This window comes from Chiloscyllium punctatum, chromosome 8 (genome assembly GCF_047496795.1).
Source record: "Chiloscyllium punctatum isolate Juve2018m chromosome 8, sChiPun1.3, whole genome shotgun sequence".
NCBI lineage: Eukaryota > Metazoa > Chordata > Chondrichthyes > Orectolobiformes > Hemiscylliidae > Chiloscyllium > Chiloscyllium punctatum.
In genome coordinates, this window is record NC_092746.1 from 117,883,126 (window position 1) to 117,899,770 (window position 16,645).

Consider the following 16,645-nt stretch of genomic DNA (forward strand, 5'->3'; position numbering starts at 1 on the left):
GGCAAAATTTTTGATTTTGGTCAACAGCAAGAAACGGCAGCATCGAGTCATCCACACGCTGGAAAAAGATTGAGAGAGGGGACCTGAGTGGGTCTGGAATGTGGAACATCTCACAAAGATAACTAGGATCCATGCCTGCACTAAAGCCAACACATTTCATACAGAGAAAGTGAGACAAGGTAATGGAGAGATTGGTGATGAGAGAACAAGTGCCATATGCAAACAAATTAGAAGAAAAAGGCCTTCATTCACGAAGATCACGGCTGATCTGTCTGTTTCAAATTCCACAATCCTACCCACCTCTGATAATCTTTCATTCCCTTCCCTGACAAGAATCTGATACTGCCTTAAAAATATTATTCACAAGAACACTTGAAACGCCATGGCAAAAAAGACAAAGGGCCAAGTGCTGCAAAATGGATTAGAATGGATAGTTTGAAGACTGACACAGTAACAATGGGCCAAAGAGCCTCGTTTCCATGCTGTAAAAGCCATGACTCTACTCCACCTCCACCCCTTCCTGAGGCAGAGATTTCCAAAGAAGCACAATCCTCAGAAGGAAATAAAACTCGTCTCTGTCCTAAAAGAGACAACATCTTATTTTTAATATTGTTTCCTCTGCTTCACACCTACAAGAGAAAACACCCTTTCCAATTCCAACTTGTCAAGACTGTTCAGGATTTTACACATCTCCATCAAGACACTGCACACTCTCCTAAACTCCAAAGAAAACAAGCCAGGTTGTTCAACATTTCCTCATGAGACAAAGTTCTCAGTTTAAACAGGTGGAAGGTGCATGGTTCTAAATAAGAGCTGGTATAGGCAAGAAAGGCCTATGTGCTGGAAGATTCTAAAATGGTTAACCTGTTCTTACTGAGTGTCCACAATGAAAAGAAGTTTGTACCTGTCTCAGCCAGCATTATAACTACCAAAACGGGGCACACGTGTTCTGACAAATTGTCATATCCATCCTGACAATCGCAGTTCACACATTCTTACAAGATCAGAAAAGATTATTATTAATATAGCACCTTTCACCATTTCTGAGCATCTCTGTGTGCTTTGCAGTCAATGAAGTAAAGAATCTCAGCTACAATATGGGAAACATAGCAGCCAATTTGTGCTCATTAAACTGAAAGGCGCCGTAATCCCAGAACACCATAGGGCAGCTCTCTTATTAGAACCTGAGGATCACTATACCTTAGGCAAGAGCTGAGATTGAGGAGGTATGATCTTCATGATGACCTTGATGGGATTGATGATCACTGTTGGCTCAACAGCTGGTTTGCGACGCAGAGTGATGCCAACAATGTAGCCTCAATTCCCACAGAGGCTGAGGTGGACACAATAAGCCCCTGCAACAGCAGTATGACAACGTTTCAGCAATGTTCAATAGACATGTAGTTGGAGAAGCACAGCGGGTCAGGCAGCAGCAGAGGAGCAGAGAAGTCGACGTTTGGGGCCAGGACCCTTCATCAGGACTAGTGAAGGCTCCCAGTCCGAAGTGTTGACTTTCCTGCTCCTCGGATGCTATCTGACCTGCTTGTGCTTCTCCTGCTCCACGAGTATTGACTCTGGATTCCAGTATCTGTAGTCCTTACTGTCTCCATTTCAGCAATGTTGATGGATGGATAAATATTAGCTGACATGTTGGGGGGAATACCTTTGTCCTAGTTGGAAATTATTTTACATACACTTGTGAAGGCAAGATGGGGCTTTGGTTAAATGACCCAATTCAAAACACAGCATTTCTAACAGTACAGCACTTAACTGGGACTGCATTGCAGAGTCAACCTACGTCTTATCTTCAAGCCTTTATAGTGGCACTTGAACCTTAAATTTCTGGATGAGAGACAAGAGAGCTCAGTGGTTAGCACTGTTGCCTCATAGCACCAAGGACCCGGGTTTGATTCCACCCTCGGACTGTCTGTATGGAGTTTGCACATTATCTGTCTGCGTGGGTTTCCTCTGCGTAATTGGGTTTCGTCCCACAGGTGTGCAGGCTAGGTGCATTAGCCATGGGAAGTGCAGACTTACAGGGATAGGGTAAGGAGATGGATCTTGGTGGAATGTTCTTTGGAGGGTCAGTGTGGACTTGATGGGTCAAATGGCCTGTTTCCACACTGTAGGAATTTAATGATTTTAAGCCAACTCTCACTTTGTTAGGGCCTACTTTGAATGAGGTATGTAAATTGATTGTATTAAATAGATTGATCTCAGACCAGCTTTCCTCCAACAACCATCACCGACCCCCTTCCCTCACTGACCCCCAACACCCCAAGCTGCTCTTAAAATTCATCCCTCAGTAAATCCAGTCGCAACTTAACACAACAGGACATTCAAGATGGAGACATAATTGGCTCATGGGCAGGAAACAGCGAAAGGGGTGAAGGGGTTCTTTTTCAGGTTACCCAGTGGGGTTCCACAGGGGCCAGTACTGGGACCACAACTGTTTACAATATATATTAAAGACCTAGAGGAAGGAAACAAATATACTGTAGCCAAAATTGCAGATAACACAAAAATTGGTGGAAAGGCTGTTGCGAGAGGGATACAGTTTGAAGAGAGATAATGAAAGGTTAAATAAGTGGGCAAAAAGTTGGCAAATTGAGTATAATGTGGAAATATGTGACCACCATGTCCTCGGCACAGTGGGAGGGAGAGTTGAAATGTTGGGCCACGGGGCGGTGTGGTTGATTGGTGCGGGTGTCCTGGAGATGTTCCCTAAAGCGCTCTGTTAGGAGGTGCCCAGTCTCCCCAATGTAGAGGGGACCGCATCGGGAGCAACGGATACAATAAATGATATTAGTGGATGTGCAAGTAAAACTTTGATGGATGTGGAAGGCTCCTTTAGGGCCTTGGATAGAGGTGAGGAAGGAGGTGTGGGCGCAGATTTTACAGTTCCTGCGGTGGCAGGGGAAAGTGCCAGGATTGAAGGGTGGGTTCTTTGGGGGTGTGGACCTGACCAGGTAGTCGCAGAGGGCTCGGTCTTTGCGGAAGGCGGAAAGGGGTGGGGAGGGAAATATATCCCTGGTAGTCGGGTCTGTTTGGAGGTGGCGGAAATGTCGGCGGATGATTTGGTTTATGCGAAGGTTGGTAGGGTGGAAGGTGAGCACCAGGGGCGTTCTGTCCTTGTTACGGTTGGAGGGGGGGGGGCCTGAGTGCGGAGGTGCGGGATGTAGACGAGATGCGTTGGAGGGCATCTTTAACTACGTAGGAAGGGAAATTGCGGTTTCTAAAGAAGGAGGCCATCTGGTGTGTTCTGTGGTGGAACTGGTCCTCCTGGGAGCAGATCCGACAGAGGCGGAGGAATTGCGAATACGGGATGGCATTTTTGCAAGAGGTAGGGTGGGAAGAGGTGTAATCCAGGTAGCTGTGGGAGTCGGTGGGTTTGTAAAAAATGTCAGTGTCAAGTCGGTCGTCATTAATGGAGATGGAGAGGTCCAGGAAGGGGAGGGAGGTGTCAGAGATGGTCCAGGTAAATTTAAGGTCAGGGTGAAATGTGTTGGTGAAGTTGATGAATTGCTCAACCTCCTCGCGGGAGCACGAGGTGGCACCAATTCAGTCATCAATGTAGCGGAGGAAGAGGTGGGGAGTGGTGCCGGTGTAATTATGGAAGATCAACTGCTGTACATAGCCAACGAAGAGACAGGCATAGCGGGGCCCATACGTGTGCCCATGGCTACCCCTTTGGTCTGGAGGAAGTGGGAGGATTCAAAGGAGAAATTGTGAAGGGTGAGGACCAGTTCGGCCAAACGAATGAGTGTGTCGGTGGAAGGGTACTGTTGGGGACGTCTGGAGAGGAAAAAACGGAGGGCTTGGAGGCCCTGGTCATGGCGGATGGAGGTGTAGAGGGATTGGATATCCATGGTGAAGATGAGGCGTTGGGGGACAGGGAAACAGAAGTCTTGGAGGAGGTGGAGGGCGTGGGTGGTGTCTCGAATGTATGTGGGGAGTTCCTGGACTAGGGAGGATAGGACAGTGTCGAGGTAGGTAGAGATGGGTTCAGTGGGGCAGGAGCATGCTGAGACAATGGGTCGGCCAGGGTGGTCAGGCTTGTGGATCTTGGGACGGAGGTAGAACCGGGCTGTGCGGGGTTCCCGGACTATGAGGTTGGAAGCTGTGGGTGGGAGATCTCCTGAGGTGATGAGGTTCTGTATGGTCAGGGAGATGATGGTTTGATGATGGGGGGTGGGGTCATGGTCGAGGGGGCAGTAGGAAGAGGTGTCCTCGAGTTGACGTTTGGCTTCAGCGGTGTCGAGGTCAGTGCGCCAGACTACCACTGCGCCCCATATATCCGCTGGCTTGATGGTGAGGTTGGGATTGGAGCAGAGGGATTGGAGGGCTGCGCATTGTGAGGGTGAGAGGTTGGAGTGGGGGAGGAAGGTAGACAGGTTGAGGCGGTTAATGTCCTGGTGGCAGTTGGAAATGAAGAGGTCGAGGGCAGGTAATAGGCCAGCACGGGGTGTCCAGGTGGATGCAGTGTGTTAGAGGTGGGCGAAGGGGTCCTCGGAAGGTGGGCGGGAGTCCTGATTGTGAAAGTAAGCTCGGAGGCGGAGGCGACGGAAGAATTGTTCGACATCACGGCGTGTATTAAATTCATTGATGCGTGGACGGAGGGGGATGAAGGTGAGTCCTTTGCTGTGGACTGATCGTTCGTCCTCAGTGAGGGGGAGGTCTGGGGGGATGGCGAAAACTCGGCAGGGCTGGGAGCTGGGAATTGGTGTGGGTGTAGAGCTGGGAGTGGGGGCGGAACCTGTAACTGGAGTGGGTATGATGGTGTGGGGAATGGGGGTGGAGTCATGAGTAGGGATAGTGTTCCCCTTGGGGTTGTGGGGGTGGGGATAGTGACAGTGGGGTCTGTGAGGGGCATGTCAGCAGAATGCAGGTGAGTGACGTCGATGGGGGCGGAAGTGGTGGTGACCACGGCAGTCGGGGTGGCGGAAGTCACTGAGCATGTGGCATCAGCGATGATGTGAAGGGCAGAAGTGATGTCATGTGTGATACATGAGGAATTGTGAGGGGTGGAAGTGGTTGTGGGAGTGGCCATGATGGGGGCGGAAGTGACATCATCAATCAGCATGGGGGTGGCAACTGCATCAGCCGCATGGCTAATGGTGGAATAGGTTCCAAGGACAGGGGAATCTTCTGGAATGTTTTTAACCATACTGCAAATCCTCTTGCAAGGAGACCTGCCTTAAAGAAGTTTTCCCCCTCTTTCTACAAGAATCTCAGGGAGTCCCTCTCCCACTGCAACTCCCAGGTCATTTCCTCTGCCCTGAAGCTCTTCAACCATGTCGTGAAACAAACTCGCTACCACAGCCACATTTGCTTCCTCAGTGTCTGCCTCTGTAATCAACACATCCCACACGGACTCCAGACCACCTTTAAACCAGCAGAGTTCGGACCCGAACAGGACAAACAGTACAGACTACAGATTCAAAACCAACAACAACAGTTCTCCTTCGAGATCCTCTGCTCCACGCTTGCAGCAATGCGCCAGCACCTAACCTCTCTCCAGTCAGCCCTGCCGCAGCTGAGGGCCACACTCTCTCAGAATTCCAAAGGACCCACTCTGTACTACATCCTCAGGAGAATTCATACTCTCAACAAACAGTATTTCAATTCCATCTCAAACATCAAAAACTGTAAGTACAACAAACTTTTATCCACCCACCTCCATAACCAGCGCTCCTCAAACATTCCAGAAGATTCCCCTGGCCTTGGAACCTATTCCACCATTAGCCATGTGGCTGATGCAGTTGCCACCCCCACGCTGATTGATGATGTCACTTCTGCCCCCATCATGGCCACTCCCATAACCACTTCCACCCCTCACAATTCCTCATGCATCACACATGACATCACTTCCGCCCTTCACATCATCGCTGATGCCACATGCTCAGTGACTTCCGCCACCCCGACTGCCGTGGTCACCACCACCACCACCCTGCCAGCGCCACTCACCTGCATTCTGCTGACATGCCCCCCACAGACCCCACTGTCACTATCCCCACCCCCCAGAACCCCAAGGGGAACACTACCCCTGCTCATGACTCCACCCTCATTCCCCCACCATCACACCCACTCCAGTTACAGGTTCCGCCCCCACTCCCAGCTCCACACCCACACCAGATCCCAGCTCCCAGCCCTGCTGAGTTTTCACCATCCCCCCAGACCTCCCCCTCACTGAGGACGAACGATCAGTCCACAGCAAAGGACTCACCTTCATCCCCCTCCGTCCACGCATCAATGAATTTAATACACGCCGTGATGTCGAACAATTCTTCCGTCACCTCCGCCTTCGAGCTGACTTTCACAATCAGGACTCCCGCCCACCTTCCGAGGACCCCTTCGCCCACCTCCAACACACTGCATCCACCTGGACACCCCGCGCTGGCCTATTACCTGCCCTCGACCTCTTCATTTCCAACTGCCGCCGGGACATTAACCGCCTCAACCTGTCTACTACCTCCCTCCCCCACTCCAACCTCTCACCCTCACAACGCGCAACCCTCCAATTCCTTTGCTCCAATCCCAACCTCACCATCAAGCCAGCGGATAAAGGGGGCGCAGTGGTAGTCTGGCGCACTGACCTCAACACCGCTGAAGCCAAACGTCAACTCGAGGACACCTCTTCCTACTGCTTCCTCGACCATGACCCCACCCCCCATCACCAATCCATCATCTCCCTGACCATACAGAACCTCATCACCTCAGGAGATCTCCCACCCACAGCTTCCAACTCATAGTCAGGAACGCCGCACTGCCCGGTTCTACCTCCTTCCCAACATCCACAAGCCTGACCACTCTGGCCGACCCATTGTCTCAGCATGCTCCTGCCCCACTGAACTCATCTCTACCTACCTCGACACTGTCCTATCCTCCCTAGTCCAGGAACTCCCCACATACGTTCGAGATACCACCCACGCCCTCCACCTCCTCCAAAACTTCTGTTTCCCTGTCCCCCAACGCCTCATCTTCACCATGGATATCCAATCCCTCTACACCTCCATCCGGCATGACCAGGGCCTCCAAGCCCTCTGTTTTTTCCTCTCCAGATGTCCCCAACAGTACCCTTCCACCGATACTCTGATTCGTTTGGCCGAACTGGTCCTCACGCTTAACAATTTCTCCTTTGAATCCTCCCACTTCCTCCAGACCAAAGGGGTAGCCATGGGCACATGTATGGGCCCCAGCTGTGCCTGTCTCTTTGTTGGCTACGTACAGCAGTTGATCTTCCGTAATTACACCGGCACCACTCCCCACCTCTTCCTCCGCTACATTGATGACTGCATTGGCGCCACCTCATGCTCCTGCGAGGAGGTTGAGCAATTCATCAACTTCACCAACACATTCCACCCTGACCCTCAATTTACCTGGACCATCTCTGACACCTCCCTCCCCTTCCTGGACCTCTCCATCTCCATTAATGACGACCGACTTGACACTGACATTTTTTACAAACCCACCGACTCCCACAGCTACCTGGATTACACCTCTTCCCACCCTACCTCTTGCAAAAATGCCATCCTGTATTCCCAATTCCTCCGCCTCCGCTGGATCTGCTCCCAGGAGGACCAGTTCCTCCACAGAACACACCAGATGGCCTCCTTCTTTAGAGACCGCAATTTCCCTTCCCACATGGTTAAAGATGCCCTCCAACGCATCTCGTCTCCATCCCGCACCTCTGCCCTCCGACCCCACCCCTCCAACCGCAACAAGGACAGAACGCCCCTGGTGCTCACCTTCCACCCTACCAACCTTCGCATAAACCAAATCATCCGCCGACATTTCCGCCACCTCCAAACAGACCCCACTACCAGGGATATATTTCCCTCCCCACCCCTTTCCGCCTTCCGCAAAGACCGTTCCCTCCGCGACTACCTGGTCAGGTCCACGCCCCCAAACAACCCACCCTCCAATCCTGGCACTTTCCCCTACCACCGCAGGAACTGTAAAACCTGCGCCCACACCTCCTCCCTCACCTCTATCCAAGGCCCTAAAGGAGCCTTCCACATCCATCAAAGTTTTACTTGCACATCCACTAATATCATTTATTGTATCCGTTGCTCCCGATGCGGTCTCCTCTACATTGGGGAGACTGGGCGCCTCCTAGCAGAGCGCTTTAGGGAACATCTCCGGGACACCCGCACCAATCAACCACACCACCCCGTGGCCCAACATTTCAACTCCCCCTCCCACTCTGCCAAAGGACATGGAGGTCCTGGGCCTCCTTCACCACTGCTCCCTCACCACCAGACGTTCTTCTGGAGGAAGAATGCCTCATCTTCCGCCTCGGAACACTTCAACCCCAGGGCATCAATGTGGACTTCAACAGTTTCCTCATTTCCCCTTCCCCCACCTCACCCTAGTTCTAAACTTCCAGCTCAGTAACTGTCCCCATAACTTGTCCGGACTTGTCCTACCTGTCTATCTTCTTTTCCACCTATCCACTCTACCCTCTCCTCCTTGACCTATCACCTTCATCCCCTCCCCCACTCACCCATTGTACTCTATGCTACTTTCTCCCCACCCCCACCCTCCTCTAGCTTATCTCTCCACGCTTCAGGCTCACTGCCTTTATTCCTGATGAAGGGCTTTTGCCCGAAATGTCGATTTCGAAGCTACTTGGATGCTGCCTGAACTGCTGAGCTCTTCCAGCACCACTAATCCAGCATCTGCAGTCATTGTTTTTACCTATAAGAGAAGGGAAGTCTTACGGCAGCTGTACAAGGTGCTGGTGAGACCACATCTGGAGTACTGTGAGCAGTTATGATCCCCTTATTTAAGAACAGATGTCATTTCATTGTAAGCAGTTCAGAAAAGGTTCATATGGAAATGATCCCTGGCATGGTGGCCTGATTTGCACATGCCAGTGTTGGACTGGGATGTGCAAAGTTAAAAATCACACAACACCAGGTTATAGTCCAGGTTTAATTGGAAGCACACTAGCTTTCAGAGCTACGCTCCGAAATTTAGTGTGCTTCCAATTAAACCTGTTGGACTATAACCTGGTGTTGTGTGATTTTTAATTATGTACACCCCCCTCCAACACCGCCATCTCCAAATCATTGAAACATGTAAAATTTTTAACAGACTTCACAGGGTAAATGCTGTTAGGATGATTCCCCTAATGGGAAAAGTCTGGGGCACAATATCAGGATAAAGGGATGCCAATTTAAGACTGGGATGAAGAGGAATTTCTTCTCTCAGAGAGTTGAGAAGTTGGAACTCCTTGTCACAGAGAGCTGTGGGAACAGAGTACTTGTGTACATTTAAGGCTGTGATAGATAGATGCTTGATCACTTGAGAATCAAGAGTTACAGGGAAGTTAACGTGAGGAATCTCAGATCAGCCATTATCCTATTGAATGGCAGAATTGGCTCAAGAGGCCAAACAGCTTAATACTGTTCATATTTCTTATCGTCTCATCATGATTGATTGACACCTGAGTAAAGCTTTGTATCATTGACCCACTCCTACTCATTCAGCTCCGCAAATACACAATATCCATGCAGCTTACTTTTGTATCTTAGAGAGAAAATTTACATTTAAAATTTAAAACTTTAAGTTTATTTTGAAAAAAAAAGGTTTTATTATTTTATTTTGTTGAAATACAAGGCTTTGCTGGTGTCCTGTGTGTCTTACAAGTTAAAAATGACCCTTCCAAAGAAATTGGCGATTGATTCCATTGTCTGACGTTCACTGGAAAATCTCATGTTCTTAGATGGAGAATAATGGTTTACAACATCTGCAAAATGTTGCTTTTGTAAGAATATAAGAACTCGGAACAGGAGTAGGCCATTCAGCACCTCAAACCTGCTCTGCCATTTGATAGGATCATGGCTGATTAGTTATAAAATATTCTTTGGATGAAGTCCTTTCTTTAATTAAAACTTACATTACAGCACAGTACAGGCCTTTCGGCCCTCTATGTTGCACCGACCTGTGGAACCAATCTGAAGCCCATCTATCCTACACTATTCCAGCCTAGTCTATATGTTTATCTAATGACCATTTACATACCCTAAAACTTGGGGAGTCTACTACTGTTGCTGGCTGTGTATTCCATGCCCCTACTACGCTCCAAGTAAAGAAACTACCTCTGACTGTTCTATATCTATCATCTCAATTTAAAGCGATGTCCCCTCGGGCTAGCCATCACCATCCGAGGAAAAAGACTCTCACTGTTCACCCTGTCTAATCTTCTGATTATCATATACGTCTCAATTCAGTCACTTCTCAAGCTTCTTCTCTCTAATGAAAACAGCCTCAAGTCCCTCAGCCTTTCCTCGTAAGACCTTCCCCCCCCATACCGGGCAACATCCTAGTAAATCTCCTCTGAACTCTTTCCAAAGCTTCCACATCCTTCCCATAATGCGGTGACCAGAACTGTATGCAATACTCCAAGTGCCACTGCACCAGAATTTTGTACAGCTGCAGCATGACCTCATGGTTCTGAAACTCAATCTTTCTACCAATAAAAGCTAACACACCGTATGCCTTCTTACCAACCCATCAACCTGAGTGACAACTTTCAGGGATCTCTGTATATGGACACCGAGATCTCTCTGCTCATCTCCACTACCATGAATCTTACCATGAGCCCAGTATTCATTATTCCTGCTGCTCCTTCCAAAGTGAGTCACCTCACTCTTTTCCATATTAAACATCTCTCATCACAGCTCTACAGCTTATAAATGTCTCTCTGTAACCTGCAACATGCTTCAGCACTATCCACAACTCTACTGACCTTAGTGTCACCACAAATTTACTAACCCATCCCTCTATGCCCTCGGTTTTTTGCCCTGAATATAATTTATTTCACAAAGTCAAGACTCAGGCAATTAGTTGCACTCATCTTGAATCATAGAATCCTACAGTGTGGAAGCAGACCATTCGGCCCATCGAGTCCACACTGATCCTCCAAAGAGCATCCCACCCAGACCCACCTTATTCCTATAACTCAACATTTCCTATGGTTAACCTACATAGCGTACACATCCCTGGACACCATGGGCTATTTACCATGGCCAAACCACTTAACTTGCACTTCTTTGGACTGTGGAAGGAAACTGGGGCACCTGGAGGAAACCCACACAGACACAAGAAGAATGTGTAAACTCCACACACACTCACCCAAGGATGGAATAAAACTTGGATCCTTGGCGCTGTGAGACAGTAGTGCTAACCTGTGATCCACTATGCCACCTATCTCTTACGTTTCTGTCCTCATTATTATTGAAGCCAACTAGGAATGGGCAATAAATGTCAGCCCAGACAATAACAACCATATCCCTTGAAAGAATGGGAAAAAAATTATTGACTTGGAGTTATTTACCAGGACACTTGCTTGGAACGGTTTTGTAATCTAAATGTACATCTGAAAATGGATCCAACAGAGCACAGGCATAACTGCCAGGGAATATGTAACTAGGGGGAAGTACCATGTCATTAAAGGGCGCATTGTTTATGGTAACAGGACAAGTAGGGGCCCATAAAGACTGCTGACTATGAGAGAAGTGCAGTTTGACAATCACAAAGAGAGTTCTGCTCCAATTTCAAACTTGTGCCTATTACTGTGGGCACGAGGAGGCAATAGCTAAATACTAAAAAATCTGAGATAAAGGATTACATTTTCCAGGGCCTCATGAAGCCCAGAAGGAGGTGGGAGACCTGGAGAATTGAATGGGTTGTGGTCAGGACATATTCTCAATGTTATCCCAACTCCACTTGAGGTCCAGTTGGGCAGGCCTATGGCAACCCTCCAACCCCTCTTCCATTGAATAGATAGCCTACTTCTGATCATATATCTCATTGTCTCTCTCCTATTTCTTATCGACATTTTCCCATTTTTGGCTTGTGCTCTGTTTGCTAATTTCTATGGTCATAACCTTCCTTTTTTTGCATGACCAACCTTAGAACATAGAATATAGAACAATACAATGCAGAACAGGCCCTTCGGCCCTCGATGTTGCGCCGATCTATGAACTATTCTCAGCTTGTCCCGCTACTCTATCCCAAAATCATCCATGTGCTTATCTAAGGATTGTTTAAATCTCCCTAATGTGGCTGAGTTGACTACATTAGCAGGTAGGGCATTCCATGCCCTTACCACTCTCTGTGTAAAGAACCTGCCTCTGACATCTGTCTTAAATCTATCACCCCTCAATTTGTAGTTATGCCCCCTCGTACACACTGACGTCATCATCCGAGGAAAAAGACTCCCACTGTCTACCCTATCTAGTCCTCTGATCATCTTGTATGTCTCTATCAAATCCCCTCTTGGCCTTCTTTTTTCCAATGAGAACAGACCCAAGTCTCTCAGCCTTTCCTCATAAGACCTTCCCTCCAGACCAGGCAACATCCTGATAAATCTCCTCTGCACCTTATCCAATGCTTCCACATCCTTCCCAAAATATGGCGACCAGAACTGTACACAATATTCCAAGTGTGGCCGCACCAGCGTTTTGTATAGTTGCAGCATGATATTGCGGTTCCGAACACAATGCCCCTATGAATGAAACCTAACACACCGTATGCCTTCTTAACAGCATTATCCACCTGGGTGGAAACTTTCAGGGATCTATGCACATGGACTCCAAGATCCCTCTGCACATCCACACTGCCAAGAATCTTTCCATCGACCCAGTACTGTGCCTTCCTGTTATTCTTCCCAAAGTGCATCACCTCACATTTTATCTGCATTGAACTCCACTTGCCACCTCTCAGCCCAATTCAGTAGTTTATCCAAGTTCCCCTGCAACCTCTAACATTCTTCCACACTGTCCACTACTCCACCGACTTTAGTGGCATCTGCAAATTTACTTATCCATCCACCTATGCCTGCGTCTAAGTCATTTATAAAAATGACAAACAGCAGTGGTCCCGAAACAGATCCTTGTGGCACACCACTAGTAACCGGACTCCAGGCTGAATATTTTCCATCAACCACCACTCGCTGCCTTCTTTCAGAAAGCCAGTTTATAATCCAAACTGCTAAATCATCCTCAATCCCATGCCTCTGCATTTTCTCCAACAGCCTACCATGTGGAACCTTATCAAAGACTTTACTGAAGTCCATGTATACGTTAACTGCCCTACCCTCATTTACATGCTTGGCCACATTCTCAAAAAACTCAATGAGGTTTGTGATACACAACCACACGACCTGCCCTTGACGAAACCATGTTGATTATCTGAAATCAATTGTTGTTTGCTAGATGATTATAAATCTCTTATAATTGTTTCCAAAACCTTTCCTACAACTGAAGTAAGGTTCACTGGTCTATAATTACCTGGGTCATCGCTACTGCCCTTTCTTGAAAAAGGGCAGAACATTTGCAATCTTCCAGTCCTCTGGTACCAAACCTGTGGACAATGACGACTCAAATATCGAAGCCAAAGGCTCTGCTATCTCCACCCTAGCTTCCAGAGAATCCTTGGATAAATCTCATCCGGCCCAAGGGACTTGTCTACTTTCACTCTTTCTAGAATTGATAACACCTGTTCGTAACTAACCTTGATCCTTTCTCATCTAATATCTCGTACCTCATTCTTCGCCTCTACGATATTCTCTTTTTCCTGAGTGAAAACGGCTGAGAAATATTCGTTTAGCACCTCTCCAATCTTCACAGGATCCACACTCAACTTCCCACTTCTGTCTTTGATTGGCCCTATTCCTGCCCTAATCGTCCTTTTATTCCTCTCATACCTATAGAAAGCTTTAGGGTTCTCCTTTATTCTATTTGCTAAAGACTGCTCATGTCCTCTCTTTGCTCTTCTCAACTCTCTCTTTAAATCCTTCCTAGCTGATCTGTAACTCTTCATTGCCTCATCTGAACCATCTTGCCTCATCAACACATAAGCCTCCTTCTTCTTCGCAACAAGAGATGCAATTTCTGTTGTAAACCATGGTTCCCTTACCTTATCACTTCTTCCCTGCCTGACAGAGACATACCTATAAAGGACTCGCAATATCTGTTCCTTAAACCAGCTCCACATTTCCATTGTCTGCATCCCCTGCATTTTGCTACCCCATTCTATGCATCCTAATTCATGCCTAATCGCATTATAATTGCCCCTGCCCCATCGATAACTCTTGACCTGTGGCATGTACCTATCCCTTTCCATCGCTAAACTAAACCTAACTGAATTATGGTCAGTCTCTCCAAACTGCTCACCTGCAACTAAATCAAACACCTGGCCTGGTTCATTACCAAGCACCAGATTCAGTGTGACCTCCCCTCTTGTCCCTTCGACATACTGTGTCAGGAACCCATCCTGTACACATTGGACAAAAACTGATCCATCCAACATACTAGAGTTACAGCCTTTCCAGTCAATGTTGGGGAAGTTAAAGTCCCCCATAATGACCACCCTGTCCTTTCATTCTTACCCAGAATAATTCTGCCAATCCTCTCTTCCACCTCCCTGGAACTCTGCAGAGGCCTATAAAAAACTCCAAGCAGTGTGACCTCTCCTCTCTTGTTTCTAACCTCAGCCCACACTACCTCAGTAGACAAGTCTTCATCAAAAGTTCTCTCAGCCACCGTTATAGTATCCTTGACGAACAAGGCCATGCCTCCCCCTCTTTTACTGCCTTGTCTATTCTTAATGAAAGATCTAAATACTGGAACCTGCAACATCCATACCTCACCCTGCTCTATCCATGTCTCCGAAATGGCCACAACATTGAAGTTCCAGATACCTATCCATGCTGCAAGCTCACCTACCTTATTTCGGATACTTCTGGCATTGAAGGAAACACACTTCAAACCACTTCATTGTCTGCCAGCACACTCCTGTGACCCTGAAATCCTGTCCCTGTCCTTCCTACTCTCATCCTCCTGTGCACTGCAACTACACCTCCGGTTCCTATCCCCCTGCTGAGCTAGTTTAAACTCACCCGAATAGCACCAGCAAATTTCTCATCCAGGATATTAGTACCCCTCTGGTTTAAAATCCCCAGTGTCCTTGTTCTCAATCCATCATTGTCCTTCAGTATTTCTGCATTAAACCTAGCTAAGCAAGACTAGGAGACTGCTTTCATAGCATTATAAAATCCCTACAGTGTGGAAGCAAGCCATTTAACACATGGAGTCAAGGAAGATCAGGGAAATAAACTGCTTTCCTTCAGACTTGAAGTAGTTTTACTGCAGAGAAAGGGGATAGCTCCTTCCCTTTTGAAGATTCATTGATTTTTCCAAAGCATTAACATCCACAAGTTGTTCAGCTGTCTGGGAGCCAATCACATAGTTGTTGGCAGGCAGATGGCCTTTATTACTGACAACTGGTCACCATTTCACAGACCAATCAGCTACTTCTTGCTGGCTGAAGCTCAATTTACATACAACCATGGCTTCAGCCAAACTGTACACAGACCTCCCCCACTGCTTAAACAAACAACTGTGTAAACAGCAATGAGAGTCAGGTAACTTACTTTTAAATAATGTAGCAATCCATTTAGCAAACTTTGTTTTTTTAAAATAGTCATTTTCCTATTTCAGTCCACAAACAAAAATACAGAAAATAAAAAGTGGAGTTCGTTACAAATGTTTGTGATTCCCCTGTGTTTCATTTATGATATACCCAGAGGATTATAGCTTTCCTCATTAGCATTTTTCATAAACATTTTAATGAATGGGTTAAGATATGTTGAATGACTTAGAATCCCTTATCCTATGGCATTTTCCCCAGTGTCCTGGGAATGTCTTTTCTAATCTGCATTTAGATTGTAATCATCCATTTTACTAGTCCTGCCCTCAGTGTTTGATATTAAGTTTTATCCTGGGAGCAATGGTTTAAATTCAAATAATGTTCATAAGTAACAAGTCATTATTTAAAAGTGCTGGCTTAGTTCAATTACTAGTCAGCTTGCTGTCTTTTTTAATAAATGTCTTCTTTGTTAAGTGAGGCTTGAATCTACAACTTTCTGACTCCAAGAGATTCTCATGTGAATCAGAAGGTTGTGCATTCAAGATTTAACTGATTTGAACACATGATATAAACTGACATGATAAGCTGAGGCTTTATCTGAAAGTTCATTATGTCACATGCTGACAACAGATTATCCAGATTCGTGGAATCTTACGGCACTGATTTATTTGGCACTTTGAAAGAGCTTTCTAATTGGTCGCACTACTTTGCTCTTTCTCTACTGTCCTGTAAATCTCTCAAAGAACAATGACCGGTATAGATAGGAACAGGCCCTTCAGCCCATCAAGATTGTGCTGACAGACTATGCCTTTCTAAACTAAAAACCTTTTGCCTCTATGCAGTCCATATCCCTCTATTCCTTGCTTATTCATGTATCTGTCAAGATGCCTTTTAAATGTTGCTATTGTATCCACTTCCACCACTTCCCCTGGCAGCTCATTCCAGGTACTGACCACCCTCTGTGTAAAAACCTTTGCCTCACATCTCATTTAAACTCACTCCCTTTTACCTTAAACTTATGTCCCCAAGAAAGTGACATTTCTACTGTAGGAAAAAGACTCCAATTATCCATTCTGTCTACATCTCATAATTTTGTGAGCTTCTGTTTGGTTGATCTTCATTTTTGATGTTCAAGTGAAAACCAAGTTTGTCCAATCTCTCCTCAGAGCAAATACCCTCCAAACCAGGCAACATCCTGGTAAAC